This window comes from Schistocerca serialis, chromosome 9 (assembly GCF_023864345.2).
Source record: "Schistocerca serialis cubense isolate TAMUIC-IGC-003099 chromosome 9, iqSchSeri2.2, whole genome shotgun sequence".
Classification (NCBI taxonomy): domain Eukaryota; kingdom Metazoa; phylum Arthropoda; class Insecta; order Orthoptera; family Acrididae; genus Schistocerca; species Schistocerca serialis.
In genome coordinates, this window is record NC_064646.1 from 35,507,974 (window position 1) to 35,532,466 (window position 24,493).

At 43.6% G+C, this 24,493-nt stretch overlaps 1 protein-coding gene across 9 annotated transcripts in view; it reads right to left on the reverse strand.

Annotated features, from left to right (window-relative positions):
- The window catches only part of LOC126419883 (trichoplein keratin filament-binding protein), a 791,911-nt gene that overhangs the window by 178,026 nt on the left and 589,392 nt on the right, over positions 1-24,493 (reverse strand). For 4 of the 9 annotated variants that reach the window (XM_050087140.1, XM_050087136.1, XM_050087138.1 and 1 more), the window contains one exon: positions 1,263-1,446. The exons of the other annotated variants lie outside the window; for them this stretch is intronic. The gene's annotated coding sequence lies outside the window, so the exon portion shown is untranslated. The remainder of the gene's footprint in view (positions 1-1,262; positions 1,447-24,493) is intronic. 9 annotated transcript variants of the gene reach the window in all.

The following is a 24,493-nucleotide window of genomic DNA, read 5'->3' on the forward strand; positions in this document are numbered from 1 at the left end:
TGTCGTAAAAGCTTTAATTTTTTACACCGCGAAGAGACGGTAGATCTTAGAATGCGATATAGATATCAACTTAACCTCCACCCGTTCCTGAAAACAAAAGCGGTCTTAACAGTCTTAAGAACGGACGGATGGCTGGACGGACGAACGAACGGACACACAAACAGACTGGTTGGCTGACAACAATGTGATTGTATACGCGTACCGTTTGTACCGACTGAAGTATTGAGCACCAAAAATGTGCAACTGGGACTTAAATATAAAAGATATACAAAATTTTCACTAATATCAACACAGTTGCCGAATTCTCTTCCGGCGAGTATGTCGGTCATAGTGAGTTCTGGGAGATGAAGAGTGAGTACTGAGGAGCGAGTACTGGGAGATGATGAAGCTTGCACAGGATAGAGTAACATGGAGAGCTGCATCAAACCAGTCTCAGGACTGAACACCACAACAACAACAACAACAACAGCGAGTTCTCGTAATGGTGAAACAGTATTCGTCAACAATAATAATTTAGAGATGATAATTTTGGAAATGGTAGATACTACAACAGGAAAAGTCAGAAAGATAACAAAACTATTTAAAATGAAAGAATGAGACGGAATCCACTAAGAAATAAATTTTGGAACTTAGCTCCTTCTTGCTCTTTGCAATTATTAAGAATGCATTTACACTAAGACGAGTTCCACAAGCTAAGAAAAAAATAAAGAAACGAACATTCTGTACTGAAGTACCTGATATTAGCAAAAGAGCTGTTGCATCTAACGGTGCTCCCTATATAGTAACCAACAATGAACTGATCATCAATGATATGGTTCGTTATTCGCATGATTAGCTTCTCTCCCGCAAGTCATACGCCACTCCGGGCAAGTCGGCTGTTTTTGCATTCCAATTCGTTACATTTACTGTAGTTTAGAAATTATTCCAAGCTAAAAAGTCATATTTTTATCTGAAACAGTGATCATACTGTTGTTTTATTTAATGGCAACTGTTAATTACGTATCTTTTCGTCAAACAGTGTACGTGTCATATACGCTACTGTCAAAAAGTACGAAGCAGTGCAGAACCGCGGCTCAGAGCAGCACACTGCGGGACGCCGTTAGTCCCAGTCCACGCCCACGCTTCCTGGTCACGCCATCACTCCAAACGCAACCGTCTGTGCTGTGGTGTCAACGCCAGCCTGCGCGTGGGGCGGTACTCCCCGGTACAGCTGCCGCTAGTACGAGTGCGGGAGGTCCAGAACGTTCTAGGTAGTGCATTACCTGTTGTTGGATGGCAGGCGCAGATGTGGAGGGGTTGCGTTCTCACCGGTGCGACCCTCCCACGTGGCGGTCACACGTGGTCGACCGGAACCTTGACGAGGAGTACGCCTGCACGCAGTCAGACGTCACGCTGCCGTCAGGTTCAAATGCCCCACAAAGCTGGATACTGCGCGGTTTGAGCAGCCTGCTAAATGAAGACCCCTTTCAAACTCTGTCTCACATGAGTACGCGGCATTTCCGTGTCCATCACAGTGATCAGTCTACATCAAACGCCGTTCGCGCCCGTTTTAGACGCTACCAGCCTCAGCAACAACGCAAAACACCGACAACACTAATGCCCGGTTTTAAAACTGGCAAATGTCAACGGTAAATCAATGATGAGGTTACTGTACTGCCATGTATTGGTGATTTGTAGGAAACTTAAACAGGCTGTGTGCGGCTGCCAGCAGTACAGTTTCATAGAGCGTTGCTGTTTACTATACGGTTCAAGACTGTAGTATACAGTCGTAAGGATTTTTAGTAATTAATACACCGATTCTAGCGGCGTAGATTGCTACATCGTCAACAGTATTTTAATACGAGATGTGCCTTCACCCTCATCCCTTCTCCCCAGCCCGCCGTTTCTGAAAAGTGTTTCTGGGCAGAAACTGAGGAGTGACGTACACTTTGCAACTGGTAGCTGACTCGACAGCGACGCAATACACGTGATCCAAAAGTTACTCATTACTCGGAAGCCTGGTTTACACCAGAGCGAAGGCAAGTGAACGAGCATCAGCGAACGTGAACTTGTGTAACGGTAGGTAGGAGACTGCGAGCGAATACCATTTGTTCTTATTCCGTTCGTATTCGCTGGTGCTCGCTCGTGTTCTGCTCGTTGGCGGTCTTTCGACAAACCATCAGAAGATCTTCGCGTCCTCTCCGCTTCGGCGCTAGCAGCGCAGACGGCTATGCTCTGTTGTTTTTCATGCGAAATACTGTTGGTGTTGACGAGCGTCAACGACGGTGTGGCCTGAAGAGTACGTCCTATGTAATGTTGGTGACAGAAGAATACAGGTATAGTAGGTTGTTGTGGGACTCGAGAGCATATGCCGAAGAAAAAGAAATGTGACTGGCAGAAAATTACCGTGATCTCAACGGTACAACTGGGGAGGTGACAGAGGTGATCAATTTATTACATGCTTTCGTCAAGTAGAAAAGAAGTGAATAAGCACAAGCTTTTTATAAAGCACAACAAATGTGTTTGGAAGAAATCAAGTACGGATACATATCTATTATGCTGCTCAACATTAAAAATATGCGAAAGACGTGGTGAGTGATTATCCTTTTGATGCCAACATGTTACCTGTCTAAGAAAGAATTAGCAGATCAAGCTGCCTATATGACAGGTTTACGTATGTTCCACTTTTCATTAATCATAGTTTATTGACGTTCTCTGCCTTATAAGTGTTTTAGTAAAACTCTTGAAATGCTCCACAGTGCCACTGCAGCCAGTAGGAACTATCGCAGATGTAGCAGCTATTGAAATGTGAAATCATTTGTAACATATAATGACAAGTGAAACTGAAAGGAAACAAACGGGAAAAAAGTAAGTAAACTTTATTATTTCAAAAGTAATCGCCATAACAGTTAGTGCATTTATCCAACTAGCTCTCTGAGACAAGGTGGTCCTCGCCGTCACGAAAACTCCAAAAATATGGAAATCGCATGCGAAGAGATGGGGACTGTGTGGAGGACGTATCAGGGCTTCTCAACGAAACTTCTGCAGCGCAGTCGAAGCAACCTTGGCAACGTCGCTTCCCACGAGGTTTTCATATTTTTGGAGCCGTGAAGAGGGACATTTGTAGCCGTAGATTTGCTACGAAATAAGAAGTGCGCACATGGGTACGTAATGGTTTTACATGAAGGCACTGACCGTCTTGTGACACAGTGAGATAAATGTATTAACAGTTACGGCGATTACCGTCGACGTAATAACACTTTACTTAGATTCTTTGCATCTGTCTCGTTTTCATGTAACTGCCCGCCCCCCCCCCCCCCCCCCCTCCATGAATGTTTATATTACGTTGCTCGTCGGTAATGTGTGTTTTGATTTTCAATTTGCTCCTCAGTTGTAATGCGAAGCCAGCGAAAAGCGTCAAGCGACATACGCGCCAAGCTTTAGGGTGACGCTGAGGACGGCTGGAGATGCAGTTCAGTGTTACGCGCACTGCATTTCACACTTACACACAAATTTAGGCACCTGCATTCTTCTTCTCCAACATCGGTTTGCTTGCGTGTTAGTCATGCAAATATTCATATCTGCATATGAAGAAGTTTTACACTGTAACTGGAAACTGTGTTTATCGAGTGAAACCTGCCTGACGATTGTAAAAAATACTACTACGCAGCAATCGTAGGACTTGCGCACTACTATGCTTGTCCCCCGTCGCACGCTCTCCTTCCGTTTCCTCGCATCAACGCTCGTTCACGGGTACAAACGAATGGTAATAGAACATTGGTTAACTGTATGCGAATGTTGCTTTACATTCACTCCAGTATAAACGATGTCTGGCAGCTCTGATGTCAATATCGAAGAGCAAATAAAGACGTTTCGCTTTTCAACCTTCTTGCTGTACTGCATCATCGGAACAACGCCCGGAGAGAGATTGGCGACGCACAGGAGACCGACGCAGCTGAGGCGGCTGCGAGCGAGCCGGACACTTCGGTGCGAAGCGGTCGCGCAGAAAGCTCGTGCCTCGCAGTATCGCCCAGGGGGAACCACCGGCGAGCTTCGATGACAAAGCGGCCGGCGGCCGGCGGCCGGCGGAGGCCTGGCTGTCTCTCACACGGAAGGGCGGCAGCGGCGGCCAGCGACGTCGGTAAAAGCTGCGTCCGAGCAACTAACTGTGTGGCTTGTATGTCGTACCTGGCCACCATCAAAGGGATAATATATGAGGGAATACTGAACAATGGGATACACCGCCTCGACTTTGACCACACATCTGTACACAAATTCTTTAAAAAGACGAACAACAACGAAACGATTCGACGCTTCGTTTCCCAAGGTAACTGCTTAATTATTTACGGCTCACAAATTATCATCTATGATTTACATCTACATCTACATCTACATCTATACTCCGCGAGCCACCTTACGGTGTGTGGCAGAGGGTACTTATTGTACCACTATCTGATCCCCCCTTCCCTGTTCCATTCACGAATTGTGCGTGGGAAGAACGACTGCTTGTAAGTCTCCGTATTTGCTCTAATTTCTCGGATCTTTTCGTTGTGATCATTACGCGAGATATATGTGGGCGGTAGTAATATGTTGCCCATCTCTTCCCGGAATGTGCTCTCTCGTAATTTCGATAATAAACCTCTCCGTATTGCGTAACGCCTTTCTTGAAGTGTCCGCCACTGGAGCTTGTTCAGCATCTCCGTAACGCTCTCGCGCTGACTAAATGTCCCCATGACGAATCGCGCTGCTTTTCGCTGGATCATGTCTATCTCTTCTATTAATCCAACCTGGTAAGGGTCCCATACTGATGAGCAATACTCAAGAATCGGACGAACAAGCGTTTTGTAAGCTACTTCTTTCGTCGATGAGTCACATTTTCTTAGAATTCTTCCTATGAATCTCAACCTGGCGCCTGCTTTTCCCACTATTTCTTTTATGTGATCATTCCACTTCAGATCGCTCCGGATAGTAACTCCTAAGTATTTTACGGTCGTTACCGCTTCCAATGATTTACCACCTATGGCATAATCGTACTGGAATGGATTTCTGCCCCTATGTATGCGCATTATATTACATTTATCTACGTTTAGGGAAAGCTGCCAGCTGTCGCACCATGCATTAATCCTCTGCAGGTCCTCCTGGAGTACGTACGAGTCTTCTGATGTTGCTACTTTCTTGTAGACAACCGTGTCATCTGCAAATAGCCTCACGGAGCTACCGATGTTGTCAACTAAGTCATTTATGTATATTGTAAACAATAAAGGTCCTATCACGCTTCCGTGCGGTACTCCCGAAATTACCTCTACATCTGAAGATTTTGAACCGTTAAGAATGACAAGTGTTCTTTCTTCTAGGAAATCCTGAATCCAATCACAAACCTGGTCCGATATTCCGTAAGCTCGTATTTTTTTCACTAAACGTAAGTGCGGAACCGTATCAAATGCCTTCCTGAAGTCCAGGAATACGGCATCAATCTGCTCGCCAGTGTCTACGGCACTGTGAATTTCTTGGGCAAATAGGGCGAGCTGAGTTTCAGATGATCTCTGTTTGCGGAATCCATGTTGGTTATGATGAAGGAGATTTGTATTATCTAAGAACGTCATAATACGAGAACACAAAACATGTTCCATTATTCTACAACAGATTGACGTAAGCGAAATAGGCCTATAATTATTCGCATCTGATTTATGACCCTTCTTGAAAATGGGAACGACCTGCGCTTTCTTCCAGTCGCTAGGTACTTTACGTTCTTCCAGCGATCTACGATAAATTGCTGATAGAAAGGGGGCAAATTCTTTAGCATAATCACTGTAGAATCTTAAGGGTATCTCGTTACATACGCCGTCATTGGTTAGAACCGAAGAGTTGTATCCCTTTCTTTAGTTGATCCGTGGTGTTATACCCCGTACGAGTAGTCACAATCGTAGCAGGGCAAATGGCATGATGACACTTTGGCTGCAGACCTAGCCCTCATACTACTGCTGAATGTCGTGACTTAGGTACACAGTCAGCGTACGGTCTGTCTTAAATCTAGTAGGAAAGTTTTAACCAGTGGGTTCATTTATCTCCTGAACAGCATCTTAATGGCGTAAAGGTAGTTAGCTGTTGAAATTGTGTAACATCTGCACTGTCGTTTCACTGACGAAATGAAATGATCGTATGGCATGGCCGGGAGGCTCCATGAGGGGAAGTTCAGCCGCCGCATTGCAATTTCTTTAACGCCACTTCGGCGACTTGCAAGTCAATGATGATGAAATGATGATGAAGAACACACAACACCCAGTCATCACGAGGTAGAGAAAATCCCTGACCCCGCCGGGAACCGAACCCGGGACCCCGTGCGAGAACGCTACCGTAAGACCACGAGCTGCGGACGTTTCTCTGATGATTTCAGGGGACTTTCATGTGCATGATGGTAGTCTTTTCGATTCGATTTTCACTCTGGCGAATGATTTTCAGAATCGTATACACCATGTGGTTTAGTTACAAAGCGCAAGCGCAATAAAACATTTATGAAAAGGCGACGCGCAGAATCACGTTCGTAGAGTGTGTGTGTGTGTGGGGGGGGGGGGGGGGGTTCTTGGTGCTCAGTACCTACCTGAGCCAGGAACGGGGTAAAAAAAAAAAAATTTTGGTTCAGCCCGCCCACTTGTATAACTATTCGAACATCTGTCTCACTGCAGCTTTGTTACAGTATATGAAACACGTTTGAACGACGAACCCGAGCTGGCGCCCAGGCAAATTGTGCGAATCGATTAATTTCTTCTGCAAGACATTTTAATTGGGCTGAAAATAATGCTCAACTAATGACGCCATTTGTATGTGCACCGTTCAGATTTTACACGCAAAAGTAGTCAACGTCGTTCAGATTATAAGTGCAAAAAAAAGGAATACGTAAATAAATCCGGGTTGGAGGTAGACTGGTGGTTCAAATTTGGTTCACCGGTAGATCTAAGACAACTTTTAACCATTTAAAAAATCTTGCATCTTTTGGATTTGATGGGAGAAAACACGTTTTCTGCGAGGTATTTGAAGTGTGCCACTTCTATACTGTGCTTTACACTTGTACGAAACGGTTCTAAATTAGCACGAAGGTAGATAAATGGATAATGCCAAAAAGAAATTCTTTTTTATCCAATAAACTTCGTTCTTACGTGAATCGAATGCGCAGAAAGGTTTAAGGTGATTCAGATAAATATGAAATGCATTATTTCGATAAAATTGGAAACTCGCATTCAAAAGTCTAGCTTTATGCGGGTTTACGTGCAAAAAAACACGTCTTTTGTGAGTGTTTCTACGCGCGCCACATCTATGTCTCAAACGTGTGAGAATCTGTTCAAAGTCCGTGAGAGGATGAACAAATACATGTAATTGGTGGTTGTCCTGTTGTTCTCTGACATCTTTCTCCGTTGCCACGTTGCATATAAAATGCTCGTAAAATGCGGATTTACGTTACGCGAATCGCACTTGCTGAGAAGTCTTAACGTGATACAGATGATAGTAAAAATATATTCTTAGGGTAATTATAAGAAGCTTTTCCAAAAATCTTATATCGTTCGGCTGCGAAACACAACGCGTGTGCAAATGAATTGTGTTTCGTAGAAATGCGCTGCATTTTAAGCATATAATTAAAAAACTTGTTATTACAGTTGAATATCGTTTCGTTGTTTATATCACTGGCTTTAAATCACCAAAAATCTGTGTGCCTGTACAATAATGCACGTACCAATCCAGAATTATGTCCAGCCTTGTACAAAATGGTATAGGCCTACTGTCTGATCGAGCATTTAAAAAGGTTTTCGCGATGACCACGCAGAAAATTAAACTAAACCGGAAACTGCAATTATAAAAATAATTGTCAAAAAAGTCATCTTATTTTTAATGAATAGAAAATGATTCACTGCGTTTTCTTCAGAAACTATTATGCTGTCTTGCAGAAAATTTATTTTCAAACAAAACAAGCTGAAGTTCGACAATTTTATTACAGGACTGAAAAGTTGATAGTATTTTGACGTGTATACATTGTTTCGCAATTGTTCTACTTATTTCAGCCTACTAATTCCGATTGGTCGTTGCAACATTTCATTTCACGCCAAAATTAGTCATGCGGGTTTTTCTACCAGTCATTTGTTAATTTTCAATTTTTATTATTGCTTACTTTAAAAAAAGACAGGACTTTTACGAGATAATAACAAGGGGTATGCTTTTCAATAATTCACTATTTGTTGCACAAATCCTTCAGCTTACGACACAGTAAGCAATTAAGTATGTTTAGCTATGTAATATGGTGATACCGTAAGTTTATCTACATAATATAAACTATTTACAGACATTATCATCGTAAACTTCGCGCAGTATTTAATATTTCTTTCGCTATCGTATTTATGTTTCGATCAGTCGTCGCCCAAGTCAACAAGAATCTGCATCGGATTCCAAGCTAGGGCGGTTTAATGTCAAAATTTTGGGAACAGAATGAAAAATGCTTTTATCGTAGCACAAAAGAAAGTGAACATATCCCAGACCGAATTAGTTGTGTAAAAGAAGGGATGTAGCCCTCAAAGACATTTAAATCAAAACATCTTCACATATTCGCGCTTTTCTACGAGTTAACTCTATTTCCCTAGCGCAGTGTGCTTCCTTAGCTGCAAGGTGTTAATACACCCACATTTTGTAATTTATAGCCAAAATCCTTGATCCTGTGTCCAAAATCCAAAAGATTCGCCAGCCATAGTAAACAATATATTAAAAAATATGGCCTAAGAGGATACTTGAGACATCTAAAAAAGTTTTACTGAAGGGATAACATTTCTGGGGGTGGATTTGTTCCGCGGGGGAGGGGGGGGGGTTGGGAACGCTAGTAATTTTTTGACTTCTGGGTGGGGCGGTGGTCGATTTTTTTCACGAGAGGCCCAATTTCTCCCGCCAAACTCAACCTATGTTACATTAATGTTGAGGGGTGAAAGGACAAATAGACACAAACTTATGTGCGTCTAGACAGTGCGTTTATAATAGAAAGTATCCCAGAGTGAGGAAGCATGTATCCTGAACTTTTAATGACACGCTGTGTCATATTGCACGGCATGACAAACGCCATGCTGGATGGTACGATGGCATGTGCTTATGTTAATACGACATGGCATCATGCATCTACTTTGCTTGACACGATGCACTGTATTACATGACATGGTTACTAATACGCTGATGGGAAAAGGCGCCAATATGTCACGATGTTTTGATTTAAGTGCCTTTGAAGCTGCCAGATAAGACGAAAAATCCGGTTTCCTTCTTTTGCATCCCTAAACCCGCCCAAGACATATTCGCCTTCTTTGTGCTATGACAGTAGCATTTTTCACTCTGGTAATATTATTTTAAAATATCTTTATAAATAATCATGCAGACCATGGGTCTGATCGCACCAGTACAGTTCATTCGGACACATTTTTCGCATGTATCAGCCCTACGATCAGGTATCATTAAACGTGCCCCGACTGGGCGAAGGGGGCTTACTCCGTCCCCAGACCTAGCAGTTTTCCGCTGAGTGTGTGTTCTCTGAACAGCATTCCACGAGAACAAACCAACTGCGTCTGTACTTGACGTTGCTCGCATCTTAGGTAACTGGGCTATGCACAGCTCTGTTTAAAAGGAATAGCTCGAAGTATTCGTAGGGTCGAGCCGCGCACGTCCGCTTTCATGTCCAGCAGATAGGTCGCTGCAAATAATAACCTGTAGCTGTGATCCTGCAGTCAAACAGTCTACACAATGGCTACAATTGCGAGTTAATAAAATACACAGAAATACAAAATAAAAGATAAATGAATAATTTAATAAAAAGGGTTCTATTCTAATAGCTGTAATTGATGTAGACGACAGATAATTATGTTGGATAATGTTTATCCATGAAAGTACGTCTCCACTAAACGGAAAGTGGTCCTACGATATCAAAATAAAAAAAAATACAGACAGAAAATAATCTTATCAAATCCAGTACTGTTACGTTGAGAGCCTTACGAGCATCGTAGCAGAATCCCCAAGCTAAATAGTAATCCAAGGCGTGTGAAAACTAAGTCCATTTCGTGATCAAAATACACGAAATATTCATCAGCTCAAAATAGTTCACGGTTCAACATGATGATTTCAACACATCGGAGATCACGAGTAAAAACTCAAAATCTGTTTATTCTCATTTCCATAATACAACTGGAAAAAATCAGAGAGTATTGTGCACTCAAGCGCCAAAGAAGCTGGTATAGGCGTACGTATTCAAATACAGAGAAATGTAAACAGACAGAATAGGGCGCCGTGGTCGGCAAAAAACTATATACTACAATAAGTGTCCGTCGAAGTTGTTGGGTCGGTTACTGCCGCTACAGTCTGCCGTCTGGGTTCAGAGGTCATCCTCAGTTCGTACAGGCGGTTGGCGGAATTGGTAAAGGCGGAAAGCCTCGCTCGCGGGGTGGAATCAGAGCTAACTATTTATAGTATCGTTCCCAGAACCGATCGCGGTCCTCTGGTTTGGAGCCGAGTGGAAGGCTTAAACCAGAGGCTCAGACGAGTCTGCGGAGTGGGTGCAAATTTCTCGACCTCCGCTATCGGGCGGAGAAATTTAGGGTCCCCCTGAATAGGTCAGGCGTGCACTACACGCCGGAAGCGGCTACAAGGGTAGCGGAGTACGTGTGGAGTGCACATGGGGGTTTTTTAGGTTAGAGAATTCCCTCCCTAGGCCCGACAAGACGCCTCCTGAGACGCGGCAAGGTAGGAGTAGGCAAAATGCAACAGCGGATAACAATATTAATGTGCTAATAGTAAACTGCAGGAGCGTCTATAGAAAGGTACCAGAACTGCTCTCATTAATAAACGGTCACGATGCCCATATAGTACCGGGGACAGAAAGTTGGCTGAAACCAGACGTAAACAGTAATGAAATCCTAAACTCAGATTGGAATGTATACCGCAGAGACAGGCTGGACAGTGAAGGGGGAGGCGTGTTTATAGCGATAAGAAGTGCAATAGTATCGAAGGAAATAGACGGAGATCGGAAATGCGAAATAATTTGGGTGAAGGTCACGGTTAAAGCAGGCTCAGACATGGTAATTGGATGTCTCTATAGGCCCCCTGGCTCAGCAGCTGTTGTGGCTGAGCACCTGAAGGATAATTTGGAAAATATTTCGAGTAGATTTCCCCACCATGTTATAGTTCTGGGTGGAGATTTTAATTTGCCGGATGTAGACTGGGAGACTCAAACGTTCATAACGGGTGGTAGGGACGAAGAATCCAGTGAAATTTTTTTAAATTCTTTATCTGAAAACTACCTTGAGCAGTTAAACAGAGAACCGACTCGTGGCGATAACATATTAGCCCTTCTGGTGACAAACAGACCCGAAATATTTGAAACAGTTAACGCAGAACAGGGAATCAGCTATCATAAAGCGGTTACTGCATCGATGATTTCAGCCGTAAACAGAATTATTAAAAAAGGTAGGAAGATTTTTCTGTTTAGCAAAAGTGACAAAAAGCAGATTACAGAGTACCTGACAGCTCAACACAAAAGTTTTGTCTCAAGAACAGATAGTGTTGAGGATCAGTGGACAAAGTTCAAAACCATCGTCCAATATGCGTTGGATGAGTATGTGCCAAGCAAGATCGTGAGAGATGGAAAAGAGCCACCGTGGTACAACAACCGCGTTAGAAAACTGCTGCGGAAGCAAAGGGAACTTCACAGCAAACATAAACATAGCCAAAGCCTTGCAGACAAACAAAAATTACGCGAAGCGAAATGTAGTGTGAGGATGGCTATGCGAGAGCCGTTCAATGAATTCGAAAGTAAAGTTCTATGTACTGACTTGGCAGAAAATCCTAAGAAATTTTGGTCTTATGTCAAAGCGGTAGGTGGATCAAAACAAAATGTCCAGACACTCTGTGACCAAAATGGTACTGAAACAGAGGATGACAGACTAAAGGCCGAAATACAAAATGTCTTTTTCCAAAGCTGTTTCATAGAGGAAGACTGCACTGTAGTTCCTCCTCTAGATCGTCGCACAGATGACAAAATGGTAGATATCGAAATAGACGACAGAGGGATAGAGAAACAATTAAAATCGCTGAAAAGAGGAAAGACCGCTGGACCTGATGGGCCAGTTCGATTTTACACAGAGTACGCGAAGGAACTTGGCCCCCTTCTTGCAGCGGTGTACCGTAGGTCTGTAGAAGAGCGTAGCGTTCCAAAGGATTGGAAAAGGGCACAGGTCATCCCCGTTTTCAAGAAGGGACGTGGAACAGATGTGCAGAACTATAGACCTATATCTCTAACGTCGATCAGTTGTAGAATTTTGGAACACGTATTATGTTCGAGTATAATGACTTTTCTGGAGACTAGAATTCTACTCTGTAGGAATCAGCATGGGTTTCGAAAAAGACGGTCATGTGAAACCCAGCTCGCGCTATTCGTCCACGAGACTCAGAGGGTCATAGACATGGGTTCACAGGTAGATGCCGTGTTTCTTGACTTTCGCAAGGCGTTCGATACAGTTCCCCACCGTCGTTTAATGAACAAAGAAAGAGCATATGGACTACCAAACCAATTGTGTGATTGGATTGAAGAGTTCCTAGATACCAGAACGCAGAATGTCATTCTCAATGGAGAGAAGTCTTCCGGAGTAATTTCAGGTGTGCCGCAGGGGATTGTCATAGGGCCGTTTCTATTCACAATATACATAAATAACCTCGTGGATGACATCGGAAGTTCACTGAGGCTTTTTGCAGATGATGCTGTGGTGTATCGAGAGGTTGTAACAATGGAAAATTGTACTGAAATGCAATAGAAGGGAGAACAGATAGAGGTACTCAGGGTACCCTCCGCCACACACCGTCAGGTGGCTTGCGGAGTATGGATGTAGATGTAGATATCAAGATTTAAGTGAGTTTGAACGTGGTGTTATAATCGGCGCACGAGCGATGGGACACAGCAACTCCGAGGTGGCGATGGAGTGGTGATTTTCCCGTACGACCATTTCACGAGTGTACCGTGAATATCAGGATTCCGGTAAAACATTAAATCTCCGACATCGCTGCAACCGGAAAAAAATCCTGCAAGAACGGGACCAACAACGACTGAAGAGAATCGTTCAACGTGACGGAAGTGTAACCCTTCCGCAAATTGCTGCATATTTCAATGCTGGGCCATCAACAAGTGTCAGCGTGCGAACAATTCGACGAAACATCATCGATATGGGCTTTCGGAGCCGAAGGCCCACTCGCATAGCCTTGATGACTGCACAACACAAAACTATACGCCTCGCCTGGACCCCTCAACACCAACATTGGACTGTTGATGACTGGAAACATGTTGCTGGTCGGGCGAGTCTCGTTTCAAATTGTACGGGTATGGAGACAGCCTCATGATTCCATGGACCCTGCATGTCAGCAGGGGACTGTTCAAGCTGGTGGAGGCTCTGTAACGGTGTGGGGTGTGTGTAGTTTGAGTGATATGGGACCCCTGATACGTGTAGATACGACTGACAGCTGACACGTAAGTAAGCATCCTGTCTGATCACCTGCATCCATTCATGTACTTTGTGCATTCCGACGGTCTTTGGCAATTCCAGCAGGAAAATGCGAAACCCCATACGTCCATAATTACTACAGAGTGGCTTCAGCAAAACTGAGTTTAAACACTTCCGCTGGATACCAAACTCCCCAGACGTGAACATTATTGAGTATATCTGGGATGCCTTGCAATGTGCTGTTCAGAAGAGATCTCCATCCCTCGTACTCTTAATGATTTATGGATAGCACTGCAGGATTCATGGCGTCAATTTCCTTCGTCACCACTTTAGACATTAGTCGAGTTCATGACACGTCGTGTTGCGGCACTTCTGCGAGCTCGCTGGAGCCCTACACGATATTAGGCAGGTGTACCAGTTTCTTTGGCTCTTCAGTGTAGCTGTCGTTCACCGCCTAGAATCCATCACCCAATCGACCGAAAAAGGCACTATTTCACCGGTACGTCTGCTTTCTTCAAGAACCAAAGTAAAAGTGTCCAGAATCGCTTCCTTGAGCATACCATTCAACCGTCTGTCACCACTTGACTCCACTGTGTTTTTTCCAGCTCTTGGCATATTGGCCGACCTGCACAACAGTCACGTTGTGTGGGAATGGTATCGCCTTCCCTTGTCAACCTTCTTTGCAGGGCAGTCTGAAAAAAATGTTTTCCGTTCTCCTACATGTAGGCATATTTGCACGACCGGCGTGTTGTGTTGGAGTAGTATCGGTCTACTTTACTGACCTGCTTCGCTTGAGGGCTGTACGTCAAGAGGCATATCAATTATTTAGAGGCCCCTGATGTGTACAATGCTCTGCATGAGAGGAGTGAAATGGGAGCCGTATCGGCACCGTTTATCGAACTGTAATGCAGGAGCTACACACGCAGACGCGCATGGCTGGGGACAGGCTGAGACAGACATTGGAAGGACTGGATGGAGCAAAGGCGGCCGGCCGCTGTGGCTGAGCGGTTCTAGGCGCTTCAGTCCGGAACCGCGCTGCTGCTACTGTCGCAGGTTCGAATCCTGCCTCGGGCATGGATGTGTGTGATGTCCTTAGGTTAGTTAGGTTTAAGTAGTTCTAAGTCTAGGAGACTGATGACCTCAGATGTAAAGTCCCATAGTGCTCAGAGCCATTTGAACCAAAGGGGAGGAGAAAATGGACAAAGTGAGGGGAGGAGGGGGACCTGTGTGAGACAGGTGAATGATGTGGAGGAGTAGTGGGCAGATGGAAAAGGAAGTCGAGGAGATGGAAAGAGGTAGGGGGAGGATACGGTGGGAAGGTCGGGGATTGAAGATACAAAGGGAGGAAGAGGTGGACACAGAGAGGCGGAGGAGGAGGAGGAGGAGGAGGAGGTGTGTTCAGTACGCTCGTACTAGGACGAATACGCGGGCGAAGCGGCGGGGAAAAGGCTGGTTCAGGCCAATTAACTTCATTCACTCACTCACTCACTCACTCTCGGGACGTTCTGTAACTTCTCCGCCAGGGTACTGCAAGCACGAATAAGCAATTGTATTTTACTCCAGCACCAAAAACTGCCTTCTCTTAAATAGCGTGGCTCACTAAATAGTGGGTCAGTCAAAATACATTTTCCACAGAAATAACCCTTGATTTGTCGTTGTGTGTGCATAAGAAATATGCACAATTAGGGGACCCGACAAAGTTAGGGAAAAACAAGAAAAGAGAAACGAAACTGAAGGCGCAACAATTCCGACTTAAGCAAATTCTGGTATTATTCAAAATAGCCCGACTTGTTTCATCAGCAGTAATATCATTGTAAACACACGTGTAGACGAACACAACAGAAGTATACTAACTGTGTCTGTAACCTAATCCACCATTACCTATATACGGCCAAAAGGGATGTTTGACAAAAATTATTCTTGGCATCAATGGTGTCTCTTCTCTACGTTAACATGCTTCTTGATTCTGCCTTCACATCGTTTATATTATTACCTTGTATTTGACAAAGTGGCACAGGAAAACAGTGAAAGAGAGCGAATGAAAAAGGATGTACCGTTCGGAAGACTACTAGCGTCGATCTCCAGTGAACTGCATTTGAAACTTGTTAGGGTCTACATCACGACCGTTTTTCTCACACACTAATTTTTTATTACCCATTGTACTAAGTGTAAGATAAATTGCAGCTACGCTAGAATGCCTGTCATTTCTGATTTATGTTTTACTTGTGACACGGAACGTTGCGCGCTACCCACACTCAAGCTTAAATACCGAAAGTGATTTCGTTTCTAAGAACAGAGCCACAATTGCAAGGAGAGGCCGACCGCGCCGTCGCAACGACTTCAACGTAACTCGGCACTCCTCTCGCGGACTGGCGAAAAGCAGAGGCTTTACGTCACTTTACTACACTTCCCTGTCACAGGTCGTAACGCAGGTTCCGTACCGGACAAGGAACACTTAAACTGAAGAAATTTTGTTCTTGTACACATCAACTGCGCGAGGATTATATACAGCGAATAACGTTTTATCAAGAAACCGAGGGACCGAAATATTTTTCGTGTTATATGATGCGATCGAAAAAATGTTACTCACTTTATTATAGTACCATCAATCGATTTCCTGCTAAAATTTACTCTTGAAATAGATACTGTACACTGAAAGTCCAGAGACAGTATACTATTGCTTTTGGGAAACAATGTTTTTTTGTTTATCGAAATTGAGAATCCTTTCGGTGAACTTAACCACCTCATCCACGCTTTCTTGTTCGCCATACACACGGTGAATCACCTAAATATTGCACCGTAAATACTGAGTAAATGTAAAATGCTTGGTTGGTTCAAATGGCTCTGAGCACTATGGGACGTAACTTCTGAGGTCATCTGTCACCTAGAACTTAGAACTACTTAAATCTAACTAACCTAAGGACATCACATACATCCACGCCCGAGGCAGGATTCGAACCTGCGACTGTAGCGCCTAGAACCGCTCGGTCACTGCGGCCGGCTGTAAAATACTACTGGTGTGCGGTTTTCACAAAGTGAATTGGTAGTCAGGGTCTCGTACTGTTAACCAATAAACAGATTGTAATAATACTTGGAAAGTGTATTTCTGTGCAAACGTACACAACAATGTCTGTGGTATTTGTCGCAGGATTCTAGTGCGAGTCGTTTACGAGATATCGTATTTTGAAAAGTTTCCGTATCGACACTTGTTTGTGTCATTCAAACTGCAAGGTTGCTAGGTACGATGTTATCATGTTTGCTTACATTGCGCTTGTGTCTTCCTTGAGTCCACTGCTACTTGCTAGTTAGCTAGTATGTGACAGTCCAAGCAGTAGGCCGTGAGTGGATAAAGGGATTTAACAATGCAGCAAAAGCCGACATGCTCATGGTGGATGGAGAGTGTAGAAAAAATGCAGATAGTTCTTATACAGTGTATGCGGCAAGATATCCTCATAGACGTCAACCATCTCGGCAATTATTTATCAACCTCTTCATCCACTTGAGGCGTAGCGCCTGCAATCATGGCTATTCAGATGAGACACTGCATAGTGATCAGAAGTGCATGTGTCACGCGCATGAAAGGTGGCGTCAGATGGTTCGAGTGTATGCAGTTTCTGTGCGATGTGACAAGAGATCACTAACTGACGGGCACTGTTTGAGCTGCAGTCAAAATACTGTCAATTTTATTTCCTGTTTGTTTGTTTATATTTCTAACTGTTTATTAATTACTACTATTGTCGTGTTTAGTTGTGAGAATGAAAGAAGGCGTGAACGTGAAATACTATTTTATGTACAATTTTTACACTATACAGTGAAGTAATTAGTCACGTGAGGAATGTTGGAGAATGATATGTGTATTAGTTATCCGCTCAAATGGTTCAAATGACTCTAAGCTCTAGGGGACTAACATCTGAGGTCATCAGTCCCCTAGACTTAGAACTACTTAAACCTGACTAACCTAAGGACATCACACACATCCATGCCCGAGGCAGGATTCGGACCTGCGACCAGCCGGCCGAAGTGGCCGCGCGGTTCTGGCGCTGCAGTCTGGAACCGCGAGACCGCTACGGTCGCAGGTTCGAGTCCTGCCTCGGGCATGGGTGTGTGTGATGTCCTTAGGTTAGTTAGGTTTAACTAGTTATAAGTTCTAGGGGACTGATGACCTCAGCAGTTGAGTCCCATAGTGCTCAGAGCCATTTGAACCATTTTGAACCTGCGACCGTAGCAGCAGCGCTGTTCCGGACTGCAGCGCCTAGTTAGTTATTCGTACCGAGGCATTTATTATAAACTATTTCGCCAGTTTACGGTACTGGGGAAATGAGGTAATGATTTCTGTAAAATAGTTTTGCTGAAAGGGAATTAATTTTATTTTTGTGAGTTTTCAAAATTTATTTATGATAATTTACTGTTCTGATTCAGTGACAAATTTTGATTGGTTCGGTATATATGCATGGGACTGAATGGGCTTGATACTTCTTTGCGATTGGCTGATGTTTTTCTGTTAATCGGAAATTAGGGTATTCGTGCGTTTTTTTGGTGAACTATGTTCTTTTACCTAGAGAGAGAAGTACAGTCTGGGCTTGGATCTCATAGTGATAATACCTATTGATATGTGCTCCGTTGAAAATTATTAATATATATTTCGGTACCAAAGAGTTTTGAGAAGAGCAGTAAAGTGTGGAAGAAAGTTCGATTTAATGCACGGTGTGAAATTCAGAACTTTTGGTTACGTTTAAAATAACAAAATTCCGCGTAGCGTGATGCTTACTCGCGAACGTGAACATTGTGTAATGTGAGACTGTTTACAGCAACATTTGAATGAGTCATTCTAAAAGAAACAACCAGTTTGTAAACATTCTGTGAAGAATAATTCATAATTACCATAAACTGGCTACGGTGGATGTGTGCGTATGGACTTTTCAGTCTTTGTGCAGCTTAGAGTAAGACTTGTTAGTGACTGGGGTCCGCAAGCTTATCGTAATAAAGTGAAATATTGCGCACATAAACACTTTCATTTAACAATTCCTTCCACGGGCAAAACAATTTTAGTGCGACTTGAGGTTACGATGTGTACAGCTGTTTTTTCTATAGCATGACAGAAGGCGTACGTGTTAAGTTCATCACGAGATGAGTAGAACTTTGCAACGCGCCGCACCGCCGCACTATTTAGATGACGTAACAGAAGTAAACAAGTGACGGCAGAAGAGGGGGAAATTCTTAGTTTTCTTGCTGCTCTTGCAGCTCATCCGCACGATAGCTCCCGCCCAATCGCACGAGGCAGTGGCATGAGTCAGGCAAATGTTCTACGCATTCTGCATCGACATAGGTTCCATCCCTATCACATCCCTCTCCATCAAGGGCTGAATGGAAACGATTACAAGAATCGTGTAAACTTCTCTACACCAGATGTGTAATGTTTCTTGTTTAGTGATGAATCCACATTTACCAATCATGGCCAGGAAAACCACCGAAACATGCAGTATTGGCCTGTAGGCTTCGTCAGGTGGAACGTCAGCGTCTGAGGAGTGTAAACATGTGGTGTGGGATAGTGAACCGTGAGCTCATAGGCTCGTGTTTCATAGACGGAACACCCAACGCCGACAAGTATCGCAGCCTCCTAACAGACCATCTTCCACGGATGCTAGAAGACGTTCCTCAGCAGACTATGAGGAACCTAGGGAACCAACACGATGGCTGTGCAGCCCATAGTGCACGAAGTATTACAGCGTGTCTTCGCACATTGGTCCTACATCGTTGGGATGCACGCAGAGAACCAGAACCTCGGCTGGCCCGTTCTCCGGATTTGACACCTGCAGACATTTTTCTGTGGGGAGAGCTGAAAGACGATTTCTACAAGGACAAACCAACTACACCCGATGATATGCAAGGACGTGTTACTGCAAGCTGCTCGAACATCTCCGCTGAAATGCTAGCACGTGTGGAGCAATCGTTCCGTACCAAACTGGAAGGGTCTACTGCCGCTGCTGGTGGTTATTCTGAACACAACCAACTGTCTCGTTACTGGTCACAACAGTCCACATAATTAGTGTATGCACTTGTGCTGTTCTTTAGTGTGTGCTACCACAGGTGTTGTACAAGTGTCGGTGCGGCAACTTTTTCACAATATGATAGGCCTCTCTCGTAAACGACTCGCAATAGAACCCTGCAACGAACACCACTGATATTCAGATTTACCCTACTTTTCTGTTCATAGGCACTTTTGCATTTAAAAAAGAGTATGTTTGCACACAAAATACACTTTCTACGTATTATTACAATCTGTTTTTACATCAATAGCGCTTTCCATTTCTGCAATATTTGCGGTGTAAGTTGTAGATGATTCAACCTGTGTTTCAATGGTAATGGCTTTCACTTTTGATCCACTGCTGTTTCAAAAGTTTCCATATGGCAAGCGTAATTTTTCAGAGCCATGCGAGTTGCAGTTTATCAACACCACAGTCTTTCCTTAGAGAGACCCCCCCCCCCCCCAAAATCCCCTTTGTCCCGACACGAATGTCTCTTAAACGATAAAGATTCAGCAGGCGAGTAGCAGTTAAATCCGCCCGGATAACCCGGCGCCTAAAGCGCCGCTTCCGGCACGAGGAGATGCGCCGTCACTAGGTCGAATCCGCGCGTCGGGTTGACGGCGAAGGTCGGTGTGCCGGCCAGACTGAATGTGGTTTTGGGGCGGTTTCTCACATCCGACTAGGTGAATACCGGGCTGGTATACACATCCCACCTCAGTTACACGATTCGCTGACGCTCAGAGCCGCCCCGCGGGGTACGGGATAGTGACAGGAAGAGCACCCGGCCACACCTTAAAATTAACGAATTAACCATGCTGACCCTGGTAGTTGCGGGACAAAGGCGAAAGAAAAGAAGAGGTAAGCAGTGGTAAAACGAGCCAGCTTTGGAGACTTTTTTGTGTCGTATTGCTCGAGTAGTAGCACAGACTGCAGTCAGTCGGTAGTTATAGCAGTTCATCAGTTTTTTCAGTAATACGGAAACATGTGCCAAACTATTTGCTGAATGCCTATTTCAACCTCAGTTTTCCATCAATTGCGCTTGGTAGACCCATCCTCGTTTTAACCACAAAAAGCCAATAAATCTTGATGACGTCGCGACAGCAGAAAGCAGATCAATCTATTTGACTGAGGAGCGAACTAGTCTCGTGTTACATGATGCCCGTTTCGTGCTACGAAACGTAGAAATTGCACACTGTTTTGGACTCTAGTATTGTTTCGTGCTAACAGACTTTCCGTATTAAGCGTTTTTCATTGTATTGTTATTTTAAATAAAACAAATTCTGATGCCAACAAGGATGAAAGTGGTCAGTGTATGTGCGGACTAGCTTTGACGACACGTTACAAGTGTTGCAAGCAATGCGACTCGTGAATGAGGCGCCCCAACTTTGCCTGTGGCTGGAACGCAGGCTTTGTACCTCAAGTGGTCACGTTTGCTACTTGCAACTGCTTCCCTCCTCAAGTATAGAGTACCAGCAACAGACTGAAGTTAGCAAGTTAGCATTTCTCGGAAACTGTTACGTCGCGGGCTTAATAATTCCCGTATTTTCGAGTATTTTAACGACTCCCCCTGACCGGAAACACATCCTGACCACTGACCTCGACTTTTTTCCCTCCCCGAAAGTTAATTTCATGTTTTATAGATTATTTGAACGATTCTTTTACCGAAATTATGTGGAATGAGACAGTTTACAGCATATATGATCAGAGTTAATATTAATGAACACGTTATTTTTTTAGTCCTATTAATGCGACTAAATTTAAAAACAATTTTTTTTGGCTAACAGTTTTTAAGTAGAGTTGTCCTGGATAAATAATTTCAAGTTTGATTTAAAACTTGCTTTGCTACCTGTCAGTTATTTTATGGTATTGGGCAAACGATCAAAACCTTTTATTGCTACATAATGAACTCTTTTTCCGAGACACTGGCAGCTTAACAATGGATAATGAAAATCATTTTCTCCTGTAGTATTGTAGGTATGGAACTCACTGTTCTTCTCAAATTGTAATGGAATATTTATAACGAATTTCATTAGGGAATATATGTACTGTGATGGCGCAGTGAAAATGCCTAGTTTCTTTAAGAGGAACCTACATGACGTCCGTGGATGAACAATACAGATTATGCTTACTGTTCTCTTTTGTGCAATCAGTACTTTCTAAGTGACGAGTTACCCCAGAAAATTATTCCGCACGACATTATTGAGTGCATACATATATAAAATATGTCAGGAGGTTGACACGTTTATTTCAAAGACCAGCAATTATACGAAGAACAATTAATATGCTTCTTCCCAGTTCACTGTTTCATCAAAACTTTGGGGCATTCTACCCTACTTACTGACTTCTGCTCATGTGTTACATCAATTGTTGAAATGACTATTTGCAGTAAAAATTGAATACAGTGTGTTTTTCAAAATTTAGGGACAATTCATTTTCAGAAAACCACTTAATAATTCTTTGAAAAATATTATTTACCTACTCTTACGTTGCTTTCTCTGTAATGGGACTTATTATGACACTAGAATCGTCTATAAAAAGAACAAATTTTGCTTGTTCAGTGGGCTCGCTTTGTGATTTCTCCCTAGTAACTAAATTTTTCTGGCCTTCCACCATAGTTTGAGTTATTCAGCACAACGTTTTGCAGTCAGTTTCTTAAGTAAGATTCAAACCAGTATCATAAAACTTGAGTTTTTCTAAGAGAGTAACACGATCCACACAAACAAATGCCTTTAAAGCGTGGAGATGTAAATCCTTTGAGAGGAGTTACTTTAGGAGTGGGTTCCGTCTAGTATGCCGAATCACATCGAAGTCATTGGGTTGCCGGACAATACCCACATGCCTTGAATAAAGAGGGATGTATGATAACGCACATGGGTGTAGGAAAACAATATGGTAGACTCTAGCAGTAGCATTAGCGATCAGCCGCTAAGGTTAACTTTACGACACACTATGAAGTGAAACTACTTTGTTTGAATTTGAGGGAGGTCAAACAGATAACGCCGGTGTGACAAGATAATTGTGGACAAGAGCAATGGAGCTGCTCTGCAACGTACTCTCGAGCGGTGTAGGAGTGTTTGCGATCACCTCCGGCTCCGATTCAACTAGAGGAACGAAACATGCTGCTAGATTCAGTCAAAAAATGGTTCAAACGGCTCTGAGCACTATGCGACTTAACTTCTGAGGTCATCAGTCGCCTAGATCTTAGAACTACTTAAACCTAACTAACCTAAGGACATCACACACATCCATGCCCGAGGCAGGATTCGAACCTGCGACCGTAGCGGTCGCTCGGCTCCAGACTGTAGCCCCTAGAACCGTACGGCCACTCCGGCCGGCAGATTCAGTCAACCAGCCAAACAGCAGAAGAGTGTTGCGAAAACGCTGAGGGAGCTTACAAGACGATCTTTGGTAGCAAGTGGACCTAATTTTCCCTTAGCATTCTTCGCTCTTCAGAAGGCCAAGCAAGATATACTGAAGATACAACGCCATCATCTCGCGGAGTGGACTTATCAACAAATTCAAATTCGTAAGGATTACTGTGCGTACGAACGGTCATGTTTTTCGTCCTCGATCTGTCTGTTGAAAAGGAAAAGGAACGACTGGGAAAAAAAACAGGAGGTCCATGAACGTAAGGCACTTGTAAGAAACCAGTTTATAGGTAGGCTTGAGAATGAAATATAAGAAGAGTAAAATGGCAAACAATGAACACACTGAGAAGAAAACTGTACAAGTTAACAATGGAGAAACAGGATCAATTACTAACTTAAAGCGATCACGGCACTGGATGCACGGCAAAAGACAAAAAGAGGGGAGTAAAAACTGCTAGCAGAGCTTTTGGTAAAGTAAACAGCACTTCTAACCTTGGCTTCCGATGTGTGTGAAACTGATAGTTTACTGTCAATATGGTATTAATTTTCGGTTATGGCAGCGAGAAACGAGCTTTCAATGAGAAAATAATTGCAGCCCCACAGTTATCTACGTATAATTACGCACTATATGAAATAATGAACCGCAGATACATTCAGTCAGATCTTTATAAGATTTAAAAGTGGTGCAAAGATTGGCAACTTTTTTTTAAAAGTTCAGAAATGTTAAATTGTGCATTTCACAAAACGAAATATGTGGTACCCTATGAGCGTAATATCAATGAGTTACAACTGGAATCGCTAAACCCACACAAGTGCCCGAGGGCAACAGTTCTTACTGAACTGAAACGATCACATCTGTTTTGTCGTAGGCTGCCCAGTATCCTACCAGTGTACTAGTCTAATATGGACAGTTTGATAGCAGATTACATGTCGAACACTCGTGTGATCCATACTAGAATACATCTGAAAAGTGTGCGATGCGTCTGAAATATGATTAACGGAACGAACTGAACGTAAACAAGGACACCACGAACGGTCACTGGTTTGTTTGATCCCTGCGACAGTGTCACAAAGATGCTAAAGAAACTCATATGACTGACGCTTGATAATAGGCGCAAACTATTCTGCGGAAGCCTGCTTACTAAAAGGAACCAACTTTATGAGTGGAACCTACGTATCGCTTCCGAAGGGATCACGAGGACAAGATTAGACATCTCGCACAGAGGCAAATGGCACGGGAATAGCCAAATAACCCGTACAATGGGAAGGACCCTGTGCCACGCACTTGACAATGGTTTGCGGAGTATGAATGCAGAAATACGTACATGTGCACGCTGATAAAACGGAGAGCTGTATGCTTGTAGAGGCAGGAAGAATGAAGGAGTCAGGGCGCAACAGACCACAACTGTTCCATCTACGAGTTCCAACGAATGGAAAGCAGGAACATTGCAGGTCAGTCGTCCGTTGATAGTGGGATCGTTGAGATAGGAAATCAGCCGTGTCCTTTCTAAAGCATGCATTCCAGCATCCGCCATCATGGAGTTAGCGTAACCAAGGAATACGCAAATCTTGATGGTTGACGCGAATTTGACGGCTCCTTGATCTGTGGGTGGCCGCCCCG